We start from the raw sequence: 24,839 nt of genomic DNA, 5'->3' as shown, positions 1-24,839 counted from the left end.
AGCCTAGCAGGCAGCTGTGGGCTCTTGTTTCTTATGGTAGACACTGGAGCCATTCGGGGAGCGTATCAGGCGTGGGATGGCACAGGCAGCTTAATTGTACTTGCTGAGATCTACGAGCTGGAGTTGATTAGGGTCTTCATGTCATCCTAGGGGTCTGCTGAGGAAAACGAGAGGGGAGCAGGATCACCATCTAACTGGCAGTAACAAAACCAGGATAGTGTAGCACTGGTTTCATCAGCATTTTGATAAGGTCTAGTCAATCTATAAAGGGAAAAGGCAGAAACAGCAGAGACCAGGCACAGAGGCATTCTTACAGATTCCCAATTAGACCTAGTTCTCAACCATGTACATTTTTTTAATTAAACTGTTGGTACAATGCTCAGGAGGTAGAAAACTCCTTGAGGCCCTCTTGTAATAAAGAACCTTTCATTGTATGCAGAAAGGAAAGCTTAATTTCCTCTCTGTCCTAATATTCACCTGCAGCAGAAGCAGGGATGAGCACTGTGTATGAGGCAGAATAGATTCTCCTCAGGGCACAGGACCAACTCATTTGGCCATTGGGAGGGAAAGAGGCTACATCCTTTGCTGCAAAAGTAGCCATTTAACACTCGTTTGACCTTTACCATCACTGCTTCACAAAATGACCTGAGTTCATTGCACTTATCTTTGCCTGCAAAGCTCTTGATTGTCAAAACAAGGCTGAGAGAGGAAAAGAGCCATGGCTATGTTTGCATGAGCAGGTGAATTCTGGGTGTTGCTGAGGAGGATGGACAGGGCTGTGACAACTCAGGCCTTACCAAGCCCTTAGTTACTCCCAACTGCAACCCTGGTGGTGAGCAGAGCTCCCTCTTGCAACCAGCCCACCCTGAATCACAACTCCCCCCAGCCTTTCCTCCCAACACACACGTTCACATTTTTTTCAGAGCACCTCCACCACCCTGTGGCTCCCACCACCCAGAGGCCACCTCTTCTGCCGCTGCTCGGGGGCAGAGTGAGAAAAGACAACACTTCTCAGGGAGCAAGTGACATTTTCTGACTGCCCAGGCTGGCTTCTCCAGGAGCAGCTGCTCCATTGTGGTGCTTTTTCATCCGCTGCTTGAGACTAATGGCTCTAGAAAAATAGATAAATCAGAGATGACACAGCTATTGCTGCTTGGCAATTTTTCATCAAACAAGCTGGAGGAGGAGGGGATGACCAAAAAGTGACATTTTGACCAAACTGGATGTTTCCCCAGCAAATTTTCATTCCAGTAGATTAAAAAATAAATGCAAACAGCACAAAAAATGAAACTGTCTTGATTAAAAATGTTGGCCTTCAAAATACTAAATTCCTGTTAAAAATGAACTTGTTTTCAGATTGATTAAAAAAAAAGGCAAAAATTAATCTATTTCTCTGGCCACCTCTCCCACCCCAGACTTGTTTTGTTTATTAACTAAAATATTCACAGGAAAGAAAGACAAAATAATGACAATTTTCCTCCAGAAAATAATTGTCATTTTTCAACTAGCTCTTAATATAACACAGTTAAATGAGAGCTGTCCTAGTAACAACACTGCACAGCAACTAAGTCATACAATTATTTGAAAGAAGGGCATTGCAATTTAAGAGCTATTTTTTATCATCATCTTAAGTTTATAAATGGGAAAAATTAGGCAGGGTCATCAAGCATATTTAAAAAAAAAAAAAACAACCCACCAGAGAAATCATTAGCATTTGAAATGCTGGACTCCCATCTCCCTGTTAGATCACATTGCCTTCTCTGTCTCTCTGTGTCTGCAATTGTCTCTGTTGATATGTATGTACATGTAATACCTCTGTACATATACATATATATATGGATATGTTGGTGTTCATTTTCATGTATGTAAAGATCCATTTTTACGATCTGTCTGCCTTCTAACCTTCAGATGTTAGAACTGAACCATCTGACAAGAATATTTTCTCCCCAACCGCCCTCCCCTGCACCACTCCTCCCCCCAAAATAAAAATCACACTCCAAGAATCGGGGTAAATGTGTTGATGTCTTGTATAAATCATCAGGCTTCTTTTAATTCCAGCATGGATGCAAAGTCCCCATCACCACACTGCCTTTCCCACTCTAACACATTTGGGCTCCTTATCTTGGGCTGACCACGCAGCCTTAGCAGTAGTTGTGATAGGGATGGGTTCTGTTTTGGAGAGCCATGCCTCTGTTTTCCACCTCTGCCAGGCAGTCCAGGCAGGAGCTGGGAAGCGGGGGCGGGGGGGGCAATCTCTGTGGGTTGGTATCAGGATACAGTGAAGGACAGAGGCATAAGAAAAGCAAAGCTATCCAGCAGTACTGGAGGCGAAAACAGAGAGGGAAATTGCTATAGAAACAGTACAGAAGGCAGGGGAGAAAAACACAGGCTGGAATTTTAATAATATTGATCAGCTCAAGAGGCAATAGCTGTGAAGGTATATCACTGGTAGCAAAAACTTCTCCAGTTCCTTCCAGTAGGTGTGTTTGGCCACAGGCTCTAGAAGACAGGAGGACAGGATTCTGACTGCAGTTTTGGGTACAAAGGCACATGTGTGTATAAATGGAGTAATCTCCATATATCTTGTATAAAGGTGAAGAAGTTGGAATATGCCATGATCAGAGAGCTTAAGTGTGAGCGTGGGAGGCTGCCACTTTTCCTGCTGGAAGAAGTGATAGCCTTTGAGTTTCATAGGGGAGAAGACAACAAAAAAGGTATAGAGATGATCAGTGGGGACTTGACTAATAAGGACTCAGGAGGGACGTGGTAGAAATGACGTGCAACTGGTGGCAGTAGATTTCTGCGCTGGAATAAGAACCTAACCTGGTAGCCCACCACAATAGTTGCAGTGTTGAGACAACTGTGTGGTCCTGTGAAGGGCACAGAGCAAGCTTGTACCTGCAGCTGGCTGCATTTGCAGCTTAGCAGATATATAAGGAGAGCTCCTGTGGCACTCACCAGATAGTCAGGGACTGTTGGTCTTGTGCCATTTGCACAGTCCTCTCAGGTCACATACCTGCTGTGAGGATATCATGGAATCATACAGATTAGGTTGTAAAATAACTTCTGAAAGTACTGAATTCAATCATTAACCCAGCACTGACAAGTCCAACACTAAACTCCTGCTCTAAGCACTACCTCTACACCTCCTCTGAATACCTCCAGGAATGGTGACAACTTAACAAGGCAGCCAGTTCCAGTGCCCAGCTAGCCTTCTAGTAAAGAAGTTATTCTTAATATCCAATCTAAACCACTCAGATTGCAATCCAAGGCTGTTTTCTCTTGCTCTGTCATTGGTTACCGGGGGAAGAGACTGACCCCCACCTGTCTGCAACCTCCTTTCAGAGAGAGAGCGATAAAGTCTCCCCTCAGCCTCCTACTGCACTGAGAGGCTCTGGGAAACACCACTACTGACCACCCCCAGCTGGATGTCATTCCATTCACCAACACACTTTGGACCCAAGTATGATCTGTTTTTTTACCCAGGCAATAATGCACCCGTCCAAGCCACGAGCAGTCAGTTTCTTCTGGTAAACGCTGTGGGAAATGCTGTCAAAGTCTTTAGTGAAGTCCACATAGACATATTCCCAGCATTTCCCACATCAACTAAGCGGATCACCTTGTCACAGAGGGAGATCAAGCCAGTCGAGCAGGACCTGTCTTTCATGAACTCATGCTGCTGGGCCTGCTCCCCTGGTTGTCCTGCATGTGCTGCATGATAGCACTGAGGATGATGTGCTTCACAAGCTTCCCCAGCTCTGAGGTCACGCTGACAGACCTATAGTTCCCTAGATCTTCCTTCCAGCCCTTCTTTAGGATGGGCATCACACTGGGTAACCTACATCAGCTGGGACTTCTGATAAAAAACCAAGACTGCTGATAAATGATGGAGGTGCTTAGTGAGCGCCTCTGCCAGCTCCCTCACTACCCAGTACCACACTACATGTGCAATGAGTGTCCCCCACAATGCAGAGCTTATCCTCACAGTCCAGCCAGAAATTGCTGTTGAAAGCTTTACTGTGACAGAGGTGTTTGTAGCAATAAGGCTACTGTGCTGACAGCACAGATTGCAAGGACATGGCTAGATTTATGTTTGTCTAACCAAGGCTTTAACTGAGATTCATTTCCCCTGATGGTATATACCTACACTGCAACTAATCCGTTCACAGCAAGTCAGTCAAGGTCCTCGTTATAATCATGAGAGAGATACTGGTTCCTTTTGCCCATGACTCACAATCTTATCTGAAACAGTTCCTAAGCGTGAGTGAATTGGGACCTAAAATCCCTGTGTGTCTCCACTAATGCTGTCCTAGAGTGATCTGTTCAGATGAAGATGCCTGCATCTTGAATTCCATCATTAGGACTTCAAGCCCTTATCTCTCTCCAGCATTCAAGGAGAACAGTCCCAGGATGTTAGGCACTTAGGTGGTTCCAAAAAGAAGTTAGACACTTGCCAGTTTTATTTGGCTGTGGTCAGTGCAGCAAGACCTTGGACATGTCCCTAGAGACTCTCAAAGTGTCTTTTCCTGTCCACTGACTAGGTAGATGCTGCAAACCCCTGTTTTAGAAGAACAGCTTCATTTGGGGCTTGAAATGTAGACCCAAGTTAGTCAGACAGGATTACCACATATAACTTTGGTGTGAAATAATATTTTCAAGTGGCTTTTTTTCCCTGTTTTTTAGCCTCAGCAAGTCCTAATTCATCTGTACATATACGTGTGTGTGTGTATGTGTCTGTTTCATCTGCAATATCTGAGGGTGTCTGTGGAGGACAGGCAGAGGGACAGTAGTACCACTTCCAAAGCAGTAGTCACCGATTGACAAGTCCCTTCCTTCACACTCTGCACATTAAATATTTTCTTCAGTAAAATTATAGCAAAGAACATCTCCCTAGTTTGTCAGTTGCCTGGATCTAGCAACCACATGTAAAGCCACTACCCACTAAGCTCTAATGCTGATCCTGGAGCTGGCACTACCCAATATTTCAACCCCACACAGGAGAAGTTTGTTGTTGCTACTTCTGAGGAATAGAGCAGGATATTGTTTGCTCCACCAGATCTCTCCCATTCCTGTTGCCTCCTTTGTCCTTTCATTGAAACAAAGCCTGTTAACATTTTCTTTTCCTGCTGGCGCAGCTGAAGTAAAGAAAGAAACAGGTCATGCCAAGATTGTGCTGACAGCTCTCCTTCCTTTCCCAGCTGCCTGTTTCCTGTGTTGTGACATGGACAGAAAGTCCAGAGGGGTAAGAGGGATGCTAGAGATATCTTTCTCTTCCAGAAGCTGTACAGCTGATACTATTTGCTCTTGGGTACCTAGGGACACAAATGACAATTTCCCTGGGGCATCTTCAAAAGGATGCTTTTCCCTGCCTTGGATGGTGAAATAACTGTAGACATAGATCTTTCATCTTCCATGGGGTTACCAGTCTGTTGTCTTTGTCAAACCCCCCGAAGCTCAGGCTGACACTTCCAGATCATCAAAGGGCAAGACTTTGGGGCCAAGGCATCAAAGAATAAGCTTCAACCAGGACAGCAGCCAGCTGTGGCAAAAGTATGGAGCTGAAGCAAGAGCTTAGGGCAGGGGCTTAGTTCAGCATTGTCTCTTGTCAACTAAACATAACTGCTACAGCCAAGAAAGCATGTTTCAGTTCACAGAAAAAACAAAGAAACCCAAGACAAACAAACAAAAACCCAGAGAAGGAATTTTCACTAGCCAGAATGCATGACTTCAGGATAAGAACTACCAACAATTTTCTTGTGACACCCCAACACAAGGTGAAATTTTATTCGTGTGCAGTCACTTTTCAGAAATAGGCTGCAAGGAGAGATATGAGCTCTGCCAAGGGGACAGAAAGGCCATACCTGAGGTGCAGGGCTGCTGACTGAGACAAGTGTATTGTTTTGTGCAGTGATTTTTAGTGTTTACTGAGGTAAAACTCCATGGGCCAGTAAAGGGACATTTTCTTTCACAGGAAAGGAACGGGGTGTTTATATAGATTGTAGCAACCAACCCCTTTTATTTCTTTTCCTTTTTCTTTGTCCTTTGCTTTTTCTTTTCCTTTCTCTTCTCCTTCTCTTCTCCTCTTCTCCTTCTCTTCTCCTTCTCTTCTCTTCTCTTCTCTTCTCTTCTCTTCTCTTCTCTTCTCTTCTCTTCTCTTCTCTTCTCTTCTCTTCTCTTCTCTTCTCTTCTCTTCTCTTCTCTTCTCTTCTCTTCTCTTCCCTTTTGTTTTCCACTATCTTTTTAATTCAGGCCAGAGGTAAATGCCAAAGGAGTAAATGTCCTTCCTTTAATGATGCAGATTTAGGGATCATTGTATCATCCAAGTCCTCTTACAAGTCTGCTTCCCACACCATACCAGCATTGCTGTTTCAGAACCCGCCGTCCTGTGAACCGCTAAATGGACATGCAGCAACCAACAGTAGCTGCTTTCCTTTTCAGTTTTCTTTTTTTGTTATTTTCTTTGGTTTTATTATTATTATTATTTATTTATTCTCAATAACCAATGCAGCTCCCGGCCTATTACTCCCCCACAATTTAAACCTGGGATGTAAACCAACATGGTACCTGCTCCGGCATTGATCCGAGGCGGTGGAGAGGCTCCCAGACGACTCTGGTCAGCCATCCAGCAAAGTCCATGAACCTGGGGGGTGTGGGGAAGGCCGGTGCTAATGAAAGCATTGTGGTTGGCAGTGAATGTATTTATTTTCCAGAATCTGCAAACCGATCTGTGTCTGCGCTCATCCATTCAGTGCATGCTCTCCTCAACAGTCGCTGCATCACTCTCTGTTCCTGTTCGCTGTTGAATGTGTGTCCACATTTAAGTGTGTGTTTTATGTGTGTGTCTCTGGCTAGGCCTCCTCCATTCTTTATTCCTTTTTATTCTTCCTTATTTTCTTATTTCCTTTCTTTTCTTTCTGTTCTGTTGGTTTGTTTTGCTCTCATTCTTGTTTTGTTTTCTATAGTTTAATGGCAAGTATTTCCATTAGATTTTTTTGATTGATGCTGTGTTTGTAACTTTTTTTTAATTATTATTTTTATATATATCTTCTTTCCCCACCTTTCCTTTTTTCCACACTATATATAAATATATATATATAAAAAATCTTTTCTTCTTTTGTCATTCAATCAAATTCCAACCAAGAGCCAGTCAAATCCACCACAGTCTCGCGCTGAGCTAGGAAAAAAGTTCTCGTAATGACATGAAAGTGGAGAATACAGTTCCCCAGGCCGTAAGTTCAAATCAACTCGAAGTTGAAAGTGTGACATGATGGCGTCATGTAACAAGCTAAGAATTGGTTGCATGACATGCCGTCAAGTTTTGTGCAGGTGCCGTGATTGAAGCATTTTTCTTGGATGTTGTATCAGTTGATGATTGGCCAGTCATGATCACATGTGCCTTTTTTGACTTTGTGCTGCCACAATTTTTTGCTGTGCTCATTTTCGTTTTGTTTTTGGTGCTTGCAGTGGTTTCTTTATTTGTCGTTTGATTTCTCGTCAGCGTTTTATGCTTCTTTAGATGTCACATAGAAGGAAAAAAAAAAGATGGATTCCTAATTCTTTAGAAAAAAATGGGATAATTGTAACTACAGATAATTTGGAAAAAAAAATAGAGAAAAATGTGTGGTTAATTTTTTGCACTGAAAATCTTGTGATTTTTTTTTTTTTTTTTTTTCCAGAGAATTGGGGCCTTTTTCAATTGACACCTTTTTTTCCCCTTAGGATATTTTAAATCGCTTTCTAAAAATTAAAAATTTAAAAAAAAAAAAAAAGAAAAACTAAATCAAAACAAAAAATATTAATGATAGTAATGGTAGCTTGCAAACCATAGCAATCAAAAAAAGCAACCCCAAGAAAAGCCTCATTGTATGTCTTTTCAATAATTCCTAATTCTAAGGTGCCATTTTACAGCAACTCCAGCAAAAATTAATTGCTTAGAGGGAGGGAGGGATTGAGTGGGTAAAAACCCCATCCAGATAAAAAAGCAAAATGCATCTTTTTGTTTACAACTGAAAAAGGGTCCTTGACGAGTGTTTTTTATTTTTTTATTATATTATTATTTTTGGTGTTGTAATTGTTTAGACTGCTGTGTACGGTTTGCTGTTTGTTGAACCAACAGTGTGAAAACCTGCCAGCATGGATTGATATTCCGCATGACACTTTTCCACCAGAGTGGACCTTTTGCAGTTTCTAAGTTTCTTGATGTAATAAATCACCAAGTGTATAAGAAGAACCTGCTTGCTAGAAGGAGATAAGAGCTAATCCTTAATGATTAAGCATCCTACTTAAATGTCAAGCCTAGTCGGATCATGATTATATTTTTTTAAATATTTTTTTTTATTTAAGAAATGTTAGCTTTAATTTCCCCCCTCCCCTCAAAAAAAAGTTTATTCCAACAGTCTTTTTTATTTAACCTCCTGTAAATTGCCTGTTCAAAATTCTACTTTCGGACATTCACAAAGGAGTAGACGTTATTGGCAGCTACGTCTCCACAGAAAGCTCACTCACTGTCAAAGATGGCACCCCATTAAAACATAGAACTACCCATTCCTGATGCCTTTCAGCCTACAAAAGCCTGCCGGCAAGATTGTGATTTGGCATTGCAAAGCGGCACTTAAAAATAATTGAAATGCCGTTTTCTTCACATGTGTAGTGATACAGATTTACATAGACACGTCCTAATATTATTTTGATTTATTATTAATATTATTATTATTACTAATAGGAGCAATTGTGTCTTTCTTTATCATGATCGTGACTACCTTGCTTACTTTGGGTTTGATCCAGTTCCCACTGAAGTCAAGGGGAATCCTTCTGTTGACATTAAGTGGGAGCAGAATCAGAGCCAAGGCCTTGAAAAGCAAAACACCAAAGCATAAGCCCCATCCTGTCCCAATTGAAGGGAGAAGAAAGCATCCATTACTTTCAACAGGAGCAGGATTGGGCCCAAAAGAACAGGCTTGATTTTAATTTCATTTTCATTTTTAGGTCTTGTTTTCCCCCCTCCTGTCGCAAATATTCCCCCCACACCTTCCCTACTTCCTTCCCCCCTTTTTGATTTAATTTGCAATGATCTTCTTCATTTTTTAGGGCAGCAGCTGAATGGGCCACATTTAGAAAAAAATATATATATATAATTTTAAAAAGTGAACTGTTGGATTACACCTTTGACATATCAGCAAATATCAGTCAAGCTGAAGACTTCAGACCTATTCTCTCTTTGATTGTTTAGACTGTAACATTTCTTCAAGAAAAGTATCACATCTGCTGACTTCGAAGGATATGCGCTTGAAAACAAACAAACACATAAAGTAAAATCAGAGCAGGAGGAAGATGAACCGGGATTTCTGAAGAGACACTGATATCACCACAGCGGCTTTTCTTCAAACAGGAGATGCAAACCTGGATTCTGGCAAAGGAGTGCCTGTTTGCCACCAAGGATGCGGTTACCATGCGAGGCCCATGGTAACAGTCTCTGAGCATCTTTATCTGTCATTCCTTAGCTATATAGGGACCAAAGGACAAAACTTTTTACCGCAGACTTGTAGCTGTATGTAAAATATGGAAGTTCTTTCCTTTTCTCTGAGCTGTTCCTAAAACAGTTTTTGAGAGCGATTATATGAAATATGTAAAACTTAAAAAAAAAAAAAAAAAAAAAAAAACAACACAAAACTCACAAAAAACACAAAAAAAAAAAAAAAAAAAAACAAAAAAAAAACACGAAAAAAATTACAAATGCTTAAATGCTTTTAAAACAGCAAGATAATAGCTCTTTGATACTTTGGGAGGTTCTTTGGTTATACATTAATTAGAGTCTATGAAGCTTTCATATGGTTTTCTGTATAATACGCAAGGATTGCGTTGTTAAAGGCAGGTAAGATGGATATCTATGAAAAGCAAGAAAAAGGTAAATAAATAAATACATAATTAAGTACATAAAAAGGCATAGAAAAGAGAAAGGAAAGATGGTTGATATTAAATGGAAAACAAAAAGGTTTGTAAATGCTTCTAACTCTCCCCATTTAAAATCCTAATAGTTGTACAGAATTTAAAAAAAGAAAGTTTAAAATACCTATATAATAGAAAAAAAAATTAGACAACATAAAAATAAAAAAACAACAAAAAAGAAAAAAAAAACTACATAGAAGTTAGCATTAATGCTAAAAACAAAGATGTTGTAGAACTGTAATTTTTGTAGAGTTTAGATTGAGCATAAATTCCTACTCTCTGCCAATTGCTGTTGGATGCTGTTATTTATCAAGGAGAAAAAGGAGAAAAATGGCTATTTTGGCAGCTTTTTTAACTGCAAGCATTCCAGCGATTAAAAAATAAACAAGACAAGACTCAATTCTGTAGACAATGCAAATGGGAAAAAAATAAAATAGCTGTCTTTTTATCAAACGTTAGTTCTAACTTGAACAACAAAACACAGCTAAACGCTTCATGTCTTCATGATCTGCTGTCCGCAAAATTCCCATCATCCTATGCTTCAGTAGCTTCCATATTTGCTCTAGAAACCTTCAGGGCAAGGGATTAGCCTAGTACCTTAATCTTAAAAAAAAAAAAAAAAAAAAAAAAGAAAAAAAAACTAAAAAACTAGAAAAAATAATAAAAAAAATAAAAGTAAACTAAAGAAACAATCTCTTTGAAGAATTTCTGAAACTGTTTACAAGGAATTTTGAAAAACAGGGGGATGTTTAAAAAATAAAAAAGATGCTGGCTCTGTTTTCTGTAAATAAATTTGCATATTTTGTAGGACTTTTAATTGTAATGATAGAGAAAAAACAAGGAAAACTATTTAATGAAAGCACGATATTTATCTTTGGTAAATGACTTTAGAGCAGTTAAAAATAAGACATTGCTTTAAAAAATCTGACTCAGAAAAAACAATGAATTATTTAAGAACACATATATTTTAAAGTATATCATATTTATTATAATTTATTTTCACAGTCTTAAAACTTGATTTACATAATTCTCACACTTGTTTGCATCGATTGAGCAGTGTGATAATTGGTTTTGATTATTTATTTGGTTATATAATTGGTTTTTGGTTATGCTCCTGTTTTTCTCAATATTTTTTATCTCAATCTCAGACTTTCTTTCTTTGGTGTTTTTCCTTGTTGCTTTTTTTTTTCCTTTTTTCTTTTTTTTTTTTTTTTTAAATGTTAATTTTGATTACATATTGGGCCTGACCGTGCAGTCCTTACTCTTCCAAAACTCTCATGGGGATATAACGAGCATTTTGCCAGAGTAAGGACTGAAGCAAACTGAGCCCACAGCTAGGAAGTACAGATGTGTAATGCAGCTGCAGTTCCATACAACTGCTCTTTCACTCTCAATTCCCTAAAACTCCTTGTAATCTTCTGTAATTATTGAATGACGCTTTCCAGCTTAGCCCTAAATAAAGCACAGTTTAAAAAAAAAAAAAAAAAAAAAAAAAAAAAAAAAAAAAAAAGCCGTGTTCTTTACTTCTTGATGGCTTTTCTTAATGTGTTTGCTTTGAGAACAAAATGAATCTATTTCAACTCTTTCATTAATACATTGTTTGAGTATCAGAACAAATCCCGTTGTTATATAAAACGTATCTCATTGGATTGAATTAATGACACTGTTTCATTTAATGTCTGCTTGATATTCCAGTGTGGTTTACCTTAAACCTAGTAGGTTAGAAGATCAAATAATGGTACATACAAATTAGTGTCATTGTAGCTCCCATTTGAAGCTTGTTTGATTTCAAGCTTGTGGTTTTTTCATGCTGATAAATATAGAGGCCAAAGCTCAGGACGTTGCTCCTTTTGCTGCTTTGGGAAAAGCCTATGAAATTCAGCAGTCTCCAGAGATGAGGCTCAATTTCTTCCTCAGCATGCCTCCCATCTTGTCTTTTGAATGGTTATTTTCCTTTCCCCTGAAATGGCTGTGCCAGATCATCTGAGCTGAGGTTGGGGCTGAGATCAGGACCCTTTGCATTTTCTCCCTGATTCTTGCAGCCACATCTACATTTGGACAAGTTGCACAGGCTAAATCCACCTCTAAATGAGACTAATGTACTTGCCCATAAGCTGAACTCCACTGGAAGGAGTTTTGTTAGTAGAAATTCCTATTAGTAATACTATTAGTTATTTAGTTCTGTTCAGGGCAGTAGAAATAAATGAAATATAAATAAGATGATGAATACAAGGAGGGAGCAGAGACACTATTTGCTTTTCTTCTGAAGGTAAAGGCAAATACAAAAGAGCACAAACACCAAACCCATCCCTGCTTTTCAGCAGAGAAGGTGCTCTGCAGAGGACAGAGCAGGCAAGAAATGTGGGAACTGGTCTCAGATGTCACTGAGAGAGAAAATGAGGAGTAGATTTCCAGTAAGAAGAGGCTTCTATTCCAAAAGTTATTCAGCATCCTGTCCTGAGCTGAAGGAATGAACAAACAAAAGCACGGCCTCTTACCTGTGCCAGGTTGAGAATAAAGTGTGGGGAAGGGCTGATGAAAATCCCTACTTAAATGAAGAAAACGTTGCAACAAACAGGAAAGGCTCAATTTCGCAAACTGGCATAGCAAAGGGAGAACTAAAAAGTGATGCCTGATTGTCTCCCCACTTCTCAGGCAACCTTCTGTACCCTCCTCTGTGACCTTCAGTTACCCCAGAGCTTTTCCCTTCCCTCCCAAGGTAGATGCTGTGTGTCTTTGCAGTGTGAGTCACATCCTGATGGATCTTCAAGAACACATCCATGTCATCCAAGCAGGATAGGCTGCATCCTGGGGGCATCCAGCTGGGAGCACTTCTGGCCAATGAGATACAGCTGGGGACTCTTGACTGATGATTGTGAGACAAGATTTCATCTTGTTTCAGGTACCCTGCAATGCACAGCAGATAAAAAATCCAGTGTTGGAGAGCAATCAACTCCCAAGAGGAGACCAGAAAACACAATTAAAGATGACTCTATGACTTAGGTCATTAACCCAAAAGTGTTTCACTTTGCAGAGACACCTTTGGGGTTACTGGACTGGGGAAACTGGAAATGAGGACCAGCAGGGACAATCAGTGACACAAGAGACACCATGCCTGGTCTTGACCTTTCTTCCAGGACATCCCCATGCACTACACTGCAAGCTCAAAAAGTGGTCAAATCTCCAAGTTCAGCCACCAGTGAACAGGGAAGCACTACAAGGCTGTCAGGTTGCTGGAGGTTCGTTTACACTGGAGGCTCATTTACACTGGTGTGCTGGGAAATAAAGCACTGCTGTCACCACACTGCTGTCGAAGCCAAGTGATGGGTACTTGCCATACTCAGCTCTCTGGTTGTGGTACAGGCAGAGACTAGAACAGAATGGGCAGAAGCACAAATGTAGACATGGTCTTAGGGCTAGTTAAAACACCCTTCTCCTGGCTGTACAAAGACCATCCCTGATTTAAGCGCTTGTCTCAGAGACACTCCATGCTTCTCTCCAAAAGAAACTCATCCATTTACACTGCAAGTGTTGTTAAGCAGAACAAATTGCAGCACAAGCCTGTTTCAGCATGGGGCTTTGTTGTTGGGGCAGGCAATTATCCAAAGAAACAATCTGAAGCAATGAAAACTAAGAGAGGGACCAGGTCTATCTGAATGCCTGTAGCTGCATGTCTGTGTGCACCAGCATACAGAGCACTATTACAGAGGTTCAAAAGCCACTGCATGTTTGATGCTGGTTCCTCTCTAGTTTGTAGCTGCTAAGTCACATTACACAAAAATAAAGGGGTTTTTTAAACATTCATTTTTCACCAATGTGCTCCTTGGTACCATTGTGATTATAGTAAACTTCAATCCCACACCCATGAGTAGTTCAAGGCAAGTTTTGGTACAAGAACAGGGCATGGTTTGCTGTCATTCTTTGAGGAGTCAACCAATAATCACATTATCATGTCCCTAAAAAAGCAGCTCATACCCTCCTGGGGTCACTTTTCCATATCAGCATTTCTTCACATAGACACTGAGCCACTCTCTCTTTGCACACACAAGGTGAAACAATTCCTCTTCCCAGCCCATCCCATGCCCAATCCAGGCAGATGTCCATCAGAAAACTTTATTTTATTAAAGTATAATATGAACTTTGAACAAGGCTGCAAAGTTCTGCCAGTTTTCCCTTTGTACAACAAATATTAAAATAATGTTTGGAAAGGTCCTTGCAAAGCAAGGTCGGGACTTTTCCACCTCCAATATCTCACTTTCCAATAGCACATTTCTCCCAGTCCCAAATATGACCTGGAGGCATCAACTGTCCCATAGGCCTAGAGCCACGCAAGGTGTTTGAGATCCCAGAAATAACTCACACGTCACAGGGGTACTGGCAGATGGGGAAACTCACCACCAGGGGCTTCAGCACAAGGTTGTGCTCTGCATCACTTGGAGAAGGAAGCTGCTTATGCTTTCCCTTAGTAATGTCCCTTAGCAAAGCTCATTTGAAATGGTCTGATTTGTTCTGCTGCTCCAGAGCCAATGAAATGGGAATAGGCTGCAAACTCAAGGCAGCCAACTATTGAGCCTGAAAATGTCTTTTGGAATTGCTGTCTACTTGTTGAGAAAATCAGTTCTTAAAACAGGTTTCAATACCACAGTATTAGTGGTATTACTGTGGTATCTCTCTCACCACAGTAAACACTCACATTAGAGCAAACACATACCCAAAAGGCACTCAGAAGGTGCCAAATCAGAGCCCTTGTGTTTCATTTATTAAGGGTATGAGGTCACTCTGGTGTCTTACAGAACCATGGAATTGTTTGAGTTGAGAGGAACCTTTAAAGGTCATCTAGCCCAACCCTCCTGCAGCGAGCAGGGGTTGGATCAGGTCACTCAGAATTCCCCTCCCTCTGCACACCTGCCCTCACCATTGTGCAAGCTTCTGCTAATGCCCACACAACCTGAAACCTTCCACACATTGCCTCTGAGGAACCTCTGTAATGTCAGCACTGGAAAACACACAACAAATGCTGGTGGGAAGAAACACCCTCGAAGCAAACATCCTCTGACCATGGCATTCATGAGCTATCTTGAATTCTGGGTCTGGTAAGTTCTGAACTTGTCATGGACCACCTCCAGCAAGCAAGATGGGGAAAGGTGTTTCCTTGCACAGGTATAGGTAAGCACATGTCCTCCTCCTGTAAGGAGCAGCCTTGCAGGGTGCAGTGCATTCACAGGAGACATGAGAAGAGAATGTTCAGATTCTTCCCCATCCAGATGAAGTTTGCCCCCTGAGACAAAGAAGATGGCCCTGATTATAAAATGGTAGGTCAGTCCAGGGAGACGTTCACAACTCCACTCACTGATCTGCCTCATCTTGTTTAAAATGGTGGAAATAGAAATGGAATCAGGAAGTGAGTGATTATAACCTCTAGAGATCTAGGCTCCTAACACCACTCCTGAATATGACATACATTTTACAGGACACTAGCTCCCATCTTGGTGCTCCTTAGTCAGCTCCTTGTGGCATCTTCTTGGGGTATAATCATTGCTGGGTTGCTTACAGCACTCAAAAAGAAGAGATACAAACACGCACGTTTGCTGTCAGCTGGTGAGTGGGTAAGTTAACTCTCCCCAGTGAGGAACCACTGCCTGACATCCCAAAAATGGATGCCTCTGCCAGAGAGAGAGGCCCTAAATTTCTCTTCACCCTTTGGGGCAGATTGGATCACATATTTTATTTTCTTCCATACACAGCACAGCACTGCGAATGCAATTGCCTAATCCAGTGTGGTGAGCAAAACACCCACAAAGTAGGCATCATGACTGTGATTCTTACTTTGTCAGTCCCTCCTACAGAGGGTGAGAGAGGATTCCGCTTCAGCGAGCTACAGAGCAGGCTCCAAAACTGGAATGGTTGTCAGGAGGCATATTGTACACAGATCCTCCTACCACCTCCTACAAGAAAAGATTACCTTCTTTCAGCTAGAAGAGCCATTAAGTGAGACAATGGGCCTAGCAGCATTGGTGAACCATCTGTCATCAAGCGTTAGACATTAGCAATGTCTTTTTTAAGCCAAGTCAATAGAAGCCCCCAGCCACTGTTACAATGGCACACAAGCACAGATGAAAAGTGTCCGCCCAACTTGTCCTTGTTTTAACTCCTTCCACTTGGTCTATTGTGTTACTGCTGCTTCCTGTAGCAACCCCAGCACAGGAAGCAGGACTGCACAGATTTCTCACCATAACCATCAAATTATACTTTCCAAAACATTTCACACACGTGCAGCAGATTTGGGCTGCTCTGGGGTGCAGGCTGATTTGTTTTGAGGGCTGGCAACCAGAAGACTGATATGAGACAATTTCCCTTCTAGACCCAGCTTTCCTAACCCAAAGGGACAGCTATCCCAAATGCCTCTAATCATGTTCCAGAGCCCAAATGTCAAAGAGGGTTTGAGTCCTGTGCACAACTCTGATAGCTGATTACCAGCAAAGTGTAAGATAAGAGATGGAACATGCAATTTAGATTGAGATACATAGAAGACTGAGGAGAGAAGGCTGACCCTATGTGTGGGAACAGTCATCAGGCTCCTCTGCCCAGCCTAAGCATCCCACTCAGTCAAAAATCCAGTTCTGGTTCTGTACAGAACAACCCAAGCCAAACCTGGATAAAGAGCTAAAGAGTTACCTGGTTCTGCAGATTAAACTCTGTAGCTTAAGCAGCAGTTGTCCTGTATCTGGCTTATTTACACCTTTCAGTTTCCAGACCAAAAGCCTGACCTCAATGCTTTACTAAATATATATTTTCTCTCCTTGATTACTGAGCTTTTGCAGTGCTGAGAGTTTGAATGACATACTGGACATTTAAGGTGTTTTATTTTTTTTAGAAGTAAAGAATCCACATAAAGCAACACATCTGCCTGAAGGACCCACAGTTCAAATCCAGTTTAACTGGACACTGTATTCTCCTTCCATGGAGGGAGGTGTGGATACAACCAAATGTCAAATTTTAGGACGGGTTTTCACACATCAGATTTAAAGGAGCATTTCCTTCCCACAGACTGTGAAGAACAGCAGGTAAAGGTCTGCAGCTGGGGTGAGAGGTCAAGCTTGGCCTGACTGGACAATGCTTCATCTCTACCTAGATCATGTGAAGTCTTTGATGGTCATGAATCGGAGCGGTCCGTATGACTGCTCATGAGCTCAGCTGCTGATTTTTCTTTTGCATTTTCAGCTGAGGACCCAGTAAAATCATGAGACGTCACTTCTCAGTGGTCGGTCCTCCAGGGTCTGAGCACACAGAGCGGCCTCACCTCTCCCACAGGTGACAGGCAGATGGTAATGGCCAAGCATTACACCTGGCTAAATCAGGAAACAGCTTCCGTGCAGATGGAAAACAGTAAATCTCATCAGGGAGGTAGTGACTGAGAGAAGCCAAATGAAGCGGGAAGTGAAACAGATTAGCCGTGGTTTGTCCTAACTCTTTGAAATAGCCTCAGAGAGGGCACACATGGTCAGGTATTGCATGCAGGAGAGAAGTGCTGGTGTTTCTGTGCACCCTGACCTGAGCAGCAGCAGCTTCCAGACAACAGGCTTGAGGTGTGTTAAGGCCAAGAGGCCACAGGTTCACAGGAAAGCAGGATTCAAAGAGTGTCAATCCAGATTCTCCCACTCTCTGGAAATAAAAATTCAAAGACAAATATAGAAGAGGGAGGACAAAACTGGAATTCAAGCCAGAGGAACAGTTACTGGTCAGCATCACATGGCAAGAATACAAATGGTATAGAACAGAGACTTTGAGATTTTCAGCCATTTCAGTACATGACTAAACTGTGACTGGTATGGAGACTGAGTGGATCAGAGGGTGGTATGCAGCATTGCACATGCTAAACAGATCACAAGGTTCTTGTATGGCCTGCACTGGTCGCTGTCAAGTGACACCATTTTCGTGGTGACTGGAAACACCAATGAAGAAGGCACACTGCTCCACACATTTTTCCAGTGGCCAGTCTTTTATAAAGCTCCTCCCATGCCTTTCCAACTGGGGTTATTAAAAGCATTCAACAATGGCCTCTTCCTGCAGCAAAATAAGTTAATAAGTATATTTACAATTGTTTTCAGCTAACACCTTGCAAAAGTCAACAAGAAACTGCAATTTTAGTGGGTCAAAGGAGTCAGAATATCCTGTCCCAACATTCCTGTCTTTTACCCAATAAAATTCACAATTAAAAAAAAAAAAAAACCTGACAAGCTGTAATAGACAAACAGCTATGCTCCGTCATTCTTCTGTGTGAAAACACCTTTAGCCCTTTGCTTTATCAGGCCTAAAGTCATTTCTTTGGCAATGAGATCAACAGAAACCTCTGCATTTTTCTTCTAGCAGTTAAATTATTTATGAGCTTTGAAAATAATCCCACTTTGTCTTCTAACCCTAGTTTTGCATATATACATGTCGACCCTTGTGAATTCTTCAGCTAAAATATGCATTCATTACAAAAGCATTTCAGGGTATTTTATTCTTTCCTCTTTATCTACTTGTTTGAATATGTTGTAAACTTGATTAATGTTGCCTTCTAATCTCTTTCTTTCTAGAGCGAACACCTGGAGCTCTTTTAACCTGCCTCAAATAAAAAATAAATCCCAACAGACAAACAACCCAAGTGGCAATGTCACACGCCCGCAACCCTTTCCTTTCCCTGGCCATGCATTTCTCCTTTTCTAAGAGGGTGGACAGGTGGACAAAACTTGTGTCAATGAACCTACAGGGCCATGGGTTTCTTCTAAAGCCCCTTTCCTTATGCTCACAGTAACCTGCTTAGTTTCAAGCCTCTCTCGGACTGCAATAGTTTGGGGAGATTTATGACAGCAATTCTTCTGGTTCCTTTCACAATGTGTTTTCCGCTATTCTCATCTATTGCTCTGCCAACATGCATCATTTATTTAATACCAGCCACTAGCTACATTATGTTTTGGGGGGTTTTGTTTGGTTGTTTTTTGGGGGTTTTTTTGCCTTTTTTATTGAGGACATTTCCCTCCACACCTGGAGAAATCATGCAGGTAAATAACATCTGAGCCAACAGTCTTGAACCTGCCTTTTCTGCCTCCATCCAAAGTTGTCCAGGGGTATCAATCATCCCTGAACTAGGATTCTTCTCATTTTAATTATGCTAATATTGCCATAATTTCATTCTCGTTAACAGCAATTGAGTTTCAGTCTCTGCAGATGGTGGAGCTGGACAGCTACCAAGCCACATGCCATCTTGAGGGGAGGTTATGGACCAGTGCTTAGCCTGTGGCAGTGCTGCTCAGCACTGTTTCCAGGTTGCATCACTTCATTTTACCCATTTGTGAAATGGCATATGCCTTTGCCTCATACTGGTTTTGAGATTTACAAAGGACACTTCTGAAAATAGTCCATTGCCCAGCTAGCTCATTCTTGTTACAATACAACCCTGCCTGCTTTGACAATTTCAGGTGAAGGCCAGAGAGGAATTATGCTATTAATTTAAAGTGGCTACAAAGAGGACAGATACTTTTCACAAGGAGCCTCAGGAGAACACAAAGGAGAACAAGTACAAGTTGCACCAGAAAAAGTTTGTCCTCAACATTGGAAAGACATTTTTTACAATGAAAACTATCAATCACTGGAACAACCTCCCCAAGGATGTGGTATAGTCTCCATCACTGGAGGTTTTTAGCATGCCATTATATTCCACTGGGTGCTAGTTAATATTATCTAAGATCCCTTTGCCATGAAGATTTGGACCACATGAACTTTCTAGGTCTCTTCCGTCATGGGATGTTTCATGATTCTGCTTTCCCATGGTTGTTGTAGGTGTGCACCAATGTGTGAGTACACAACCACGATAGACACCAACCCTCTGAATCTCCCCATGAGAGCAGATGTAGTCCCCAAATCATGGCAGTGCTGATGGGAAGGACCTCTGTGGTTTTCTCAGTGCAGCCTCCGACTGAAATCAGGTTGGGCCTTCTGGGTGTGTCCCTTGTAATTCTCATGGAATAAAGGTATTAAAGGCTACACAGGTAAATTTGTATGACCACAATCATACCTATGCTGTGGGACTGGCATTCAATGCAGCCCTTCTCCTCACCACTGTGCCGCTTGGTAGATGGACCAGGGTTTGCTGCCATCTCCTTTCTGGACTGGGTTTCTCTTCAAGGAAAACCAGTGTGGGTAGAGAGAGTGGTGAGCAAAAAAGCAGTCACCCAAAGAAATATTAGGGTGTGCAGAAGGACCAGGACCTCAGTGCACATTATGAGGAACTACTCTGCCCCACACAGCAGCTCCAGTTCCACCCAGTGGAGAATAGGTTGTTTTCCAGATGGACCCTGGATAATCCACAACTGGCTATCGTCACCAGGTCTGGTCCACCTGTACCACCTGTGAGCTTCTCACCTGTTGCAGGCACAACCCTCAGCTCTAAGCTAAGGGAACTCCCACTGCTTCCTGGCTGACAGGAAGAGGAAACTTCAACTTAAACCTGGCTACAAGTCAGAAATCAATACAGTATAAACCTGGCTGCCCCAGTTCTGCAGGAAAGGCCTGACATTGTGACTGAAAGTGTGATGGATTATTATTATCTGAATTGGATGCTTGGGTTGTTGGGTTTTTTAAATCCAAGTAGTCTGGTAAGGCAAATAGAAATTACAATAGACTATTGCAGCTTTCTGGTCTGAAGAACATATTAAAATCTCTTCAGGAGATGATATCTGACCAGCTTCTTATGCAACTGTTGCCTCCTCCTACTCCATTTGACAGCTGACCTCCCTGATAATGAAAGTAAAACACAGATGGCAGCTGCACAGCTGAGGTAAACATGAAATGGTCTCTATGACAGCCCAGAAAAGCCATTGTTTTCTCATCTCTAAATCAGATGGCAATCTAGGATCCCAGCCAGACCTATCTTCCCTCAAGCATTAAAAGCACACAAGGAATGAAGAGGCACTCTAGTCAAAAGGGTGAGAAATAGTTTTAGTAGGATTTTGTATTGCAGTAGGTCTTCAGATACTTTTAGGGTATACTCTTAATCCATGGCAAGGACTTTGATTTTCCTTAATTATTTTACATGTTGGTGGGGGATTAATTAAAACATGAGAGAGAATCACTTTTTAAGGGCAAAAGGTTTTGAATTCTGCTTGCTGATCAGGATGACAACAGTATTTATGCTGATGGCCAAAAAGGGCAATTCTGACTCTGATTCCATTTCCAGAAAACATTAACTTTACCTCACCGTGCATTATTTGAATCGGCGCACATTGCCAGGGGTTGAATAAGACAGTTTCTCCACACTCCACGACAGAGTACTGACACTTACTAAATTATGCTGTTAAATATTGTAGTATGGCTATAAAATACAATGAAGGCCCATGGAAAGATGCCAGACCCTTTCGGAGAGAGAGAGAGCACTTTTTGGAACCCTGCCTGTGGCCCGTAATTTTCTCTTCCTCCTACTACAGTCTGAAGTGACATGAAAGGACTTGTAAAGTCAAGTCCAGGAGGCTGGTGGGGATATGAAGGAGTGAAGTTAGAACATCGATGGTAGCATTTGACCTACTTGAACTTTGCTGGGAGAAAGAAGGAAGGAGGCAAATCTCCCACACACATGTCTATAGCAGACCACACTGAGGGAAAAGAAAGAAAATTCCAGCCTGAAAAATCTACATTTTTCAGCCCAGATGTGGCCAAAATATTGAAAACATATAAACTTTTAATGGCAAAAACTGTTCAATCAACAGCAGGAAAACTTGACAGAAAAGTTTCTAGCTAGCAAGATATTTCAGTATTTCATAGGAAGTGGCACTTGGTGAAGGAAAAGAACCAATGGCACATGATAAGAAGATGGAAGAGTTACTTACACAAACTGAGTCTTGTCAGATATTGCAGCAATGAACCTTGATACGTACAACCAATAATGAAGTCCTTTAAGTCCAGAAAGCTCAAAATTACATGCTTTTTCTTACTAGTGATTACAAAGGAGTTGAAGGATAGAGAAGGACTCAGAATGGACCTTTGTGAAAAATATTTCAGCAGGAAAGGTTTGTCCTTATCCAGTGGCATAATCTGACTTGTCACACTCTGTGTGTGCCTAAAACCCTTCACTGCAGGAACACAGACAAAACAGTGTTGTCCACAAAGCTTAAAATCAAGCTGAGGAGCAACAACAAAAAACAAAACCAATACACGACAACTATTCCAGTCAGCTCAGTGACAGTCTCTGACAGAAAACGCACACAATATTCTGCCTTCTTGTTTGCTACCACAGTTCTACAGAGGTTGGTTAGTTCATCAGAGGATGGCTGAACAAAACAATGAGGTGGAGATGGATGAGCAGAATTCCACAGAAATTTTTGTCTTTTATGTTGACACGTATCTTCATCTATTTTTTTATATCCCCACACCTACAATCTTATACACAAATCCAGCCAACCACTCAGCCTGAAATGTGTGTCCTTAGTTGTCTTGCATGTAAGCTTTCATCAGATGGTCAAATCTGGAGAGCAACAGAATTTTCTTAACAACAGTGTATAAACAGCGAAAAACTTGGATTTACCCAAAACACTCCATGTTCTGGGCTGAGTGTTCACTGGAGGTGATTCTTTGATATACACACTGTCTGTGGAACAGACTAAGCTTGAGGCATGATTTTCAAATTCATTTAAAATTCAGACCAGCTCTGGTGGCTGCAGAAAACCTTCACAAGGTTCCTAGGGATAACTCTGTCAGCAAAGCTCAGAGCTACCCTATTCCACACAACCTACTTCTTAAAACCCTGTCCAGCCCAGGCACATTCAGACAGTGATTGCCCGAAGTACTTCTTAGGGAAAGGATTTGAGAGGAGCTGTTAAGCCTAGTGATACAGGGCAGCCTGGAGAGCTCCTGCCCAGCCCCTCCTGCCACTAGGAAGGAGGGAAACAGCACTAGAAAATGCTTTGCTTAAGTGTCAGGATGCCTGACATCGTCAAAAAACCTGCACGTACCACACAGGGGAACACCACCAGCTTCCAGAGAGTGCAGCCTCCAATGAGTGGACCTGAAATGCAGCATTAAAGAAGATGTTAAGCCCTGTCACCCAAAATAAAGTTTATATCAAAGAAAATTTCCCATGCCAGCAGCATAGGAGTCACTTTTTTCCCCCCACCCCTTAGCTTTTTGCTCATCTCCACTGCACTTTTGGAGCAAAATTCTCAGTGCAGTTGGTCACAGCAGTTCAGCTGGGGGCAGCAGTGAGTATCAGGAGTGGAATAAAATACACAAAAGGGTCTCTTTTACATTTTCAGAGACACAGACTGTATTTTCCCCTTTCCCTCAGGCTCTGTCACTTCACTTTCCACTCCCACAAGTAGTGCTTGGAGAGCAAAGAAAGTGGGGGAGAGGTGTGAGAAAGCTGAGCTATCTTCCTGGAGCGGAATAGGGATTCAGGCACTGACTGATGAGCTCTGCAAACTCTGCCATGGTGTCCTCAGATCCTACCACATGCTCCTGCACACTCAGCCCCTGTCATGGGCACCCTCACAGATTGAGGGGGATGGAGGGGAGTCTGGAGCACAGACCAAGAAAAACTGATGAGATGTTAGACTTCCAGAGACAGGCAGAGGTCCCCCGCCTCTGCTGCAGGAAGGGTGGGTAATAAACTGTGGGGATAAATGGCAGTGGTTTCCCTCACTGCTTCTGTCTACTCCCTAAGCAGGTGCTGCACCATGGCAGAGAGGGCAGAGGGAGGGATTTAGTGAACAACCACGGCCTCTGTGACAACAAGCATCAAAAACACTCCCCTATGCCAGCCTTCAGACAGGACTGGTCTTAGTCCATGGTTAGCCTGGATGTAAGATGTCATTTTGTTTCTCTGCTTCACACTCCCCAACATGACAAATTCCTTTTCAAGCAAAAGTCTTTCATCCACTTCCTTCCCCTTCATTATAAATACATGAGAAAAAACAAACAAACCTAGAAGAAACAAACAAACCAACAACAACCAAACAACCAGCTCTTGACATTAATCCTTTTGGCTCAAGTTTTTTGTTAAACACTAGTGCTTCTTTATCCTTCACATTTCACTCTTCTCCACAAACTCTGAACAAGAGTTTCTTGCAAAGCTCAGCTCTTGAATCTTCTCCATGAAGCACCTTGGGAGAAGTTACTGTGCTAAAGCTGGGCAGGGGAACTCTTCCTCTGCTGTAGAGAGTGGACCAGACATGGAGTGGGCATGTCCCCAGGACATTGCAGCATGGCCTTTCTGTAGATATTCTGTTTTATTTCATTGCAGGCATCACTTCAGTCGTTGTTGTATTGGAAATGGTCCCATCTAGCTGCCAGTGCCAACATCTGAGCCTGAGATCATCACTGTTTGGGTCAGCAGAGCTCTAATCATCAGACCTGATCGCATCATCAGATTGCATGCACAAAACCTGTGACAAAGACCAGCACCAAGGTCCGAACCCTAAACCTTCGCTTCCTCCTTGAGTGCTGCAGCCATGAGTCTGCTCCTTTCTGCTCTTCTTGGCTGCAGGCTGAGATGTAACATTGAACTGTCCATCTGAACTGACCCTTTCTCAGAGGATTTGATACCAAGGTGTGTGAAACTGCATCAAAGTGCTTCCCTCCACATGCCAGCATTAGCAGAAAAGCAGAGGGGAGTCAGAACACGTAAGCATACAGAGAGGAATGGTGGTCCTTGCTACTGGCATTGGGGGCTTTACAGAATTGCTCAGAGTCCAAGTGGATCCAGTCAATGGTTTTGGATCCCCTACTGAGGTTCGGATCAGGCTTGCAGACCTCACCCTCACAGAATAAGGAAGCAGGGGAATAGTTTTGCTGGATTTCACCTGTATCTAAGTTCTAGGCAGTGAATGAAGGAAATACCCAAATTCCTGTCCAGCCAGTGGGGA

At 42.0% G+C, this 24,839-nt stretch overlaps 1 protein-coding gene across 16 annotated transcripts in view; it reads left to right on the top strand.

Moving 5' to 3' along the window:
- CELF4 (CUGBP Elav-like family member 4) overlaps window positions 1-24,356 on the top strand; it is a 715,408-nt gene extending 691,052 nt beyond the window's left edge. For 12 of the 16 annotated variants that reach the window (XM_040089949.2, XM_040089945.2, XM_040089947.2 and 9 more), the window contains one exon: window positions 9,088-9,605. The gene's annotated coding sequence lies outside the window, so the exon portion shown is untranslated. Of the gene's footprint in view, window positions 1-7,141; window positions 7,230-9,087; window positions 9,606-12,687; window positions 12,805-24,217 lie in introns of those variants that run through there. The other 4 variants (XR_005704398.2, XM_040089937.2, XM_058424046.1 and 1 more) reach the window with 4 other exon arrangements.
- The last annotated feature ends 483 nt before the right edge of the window (window positions 24,357-24,839 follow it).

This window comes from Hirundo rustica, chromosome Z (assembly GCF_015227805.2).
Source record: "Hirundo rustica isolate bHirRus1 chromosome Z, bHirRus1.pri.v3, whole genome shotgun sequence".
NCBI lineage: Eukaryota > Metazoa > Chordata > Aves > Passeriformes > Hirundinidae > Hirundo > Hirundo rustica.
The sequence above is the reverse complement of the archived record's forward strand: the minus strand, read 5'-3'. Positions and strand labels throughout refer to the sequence as shown.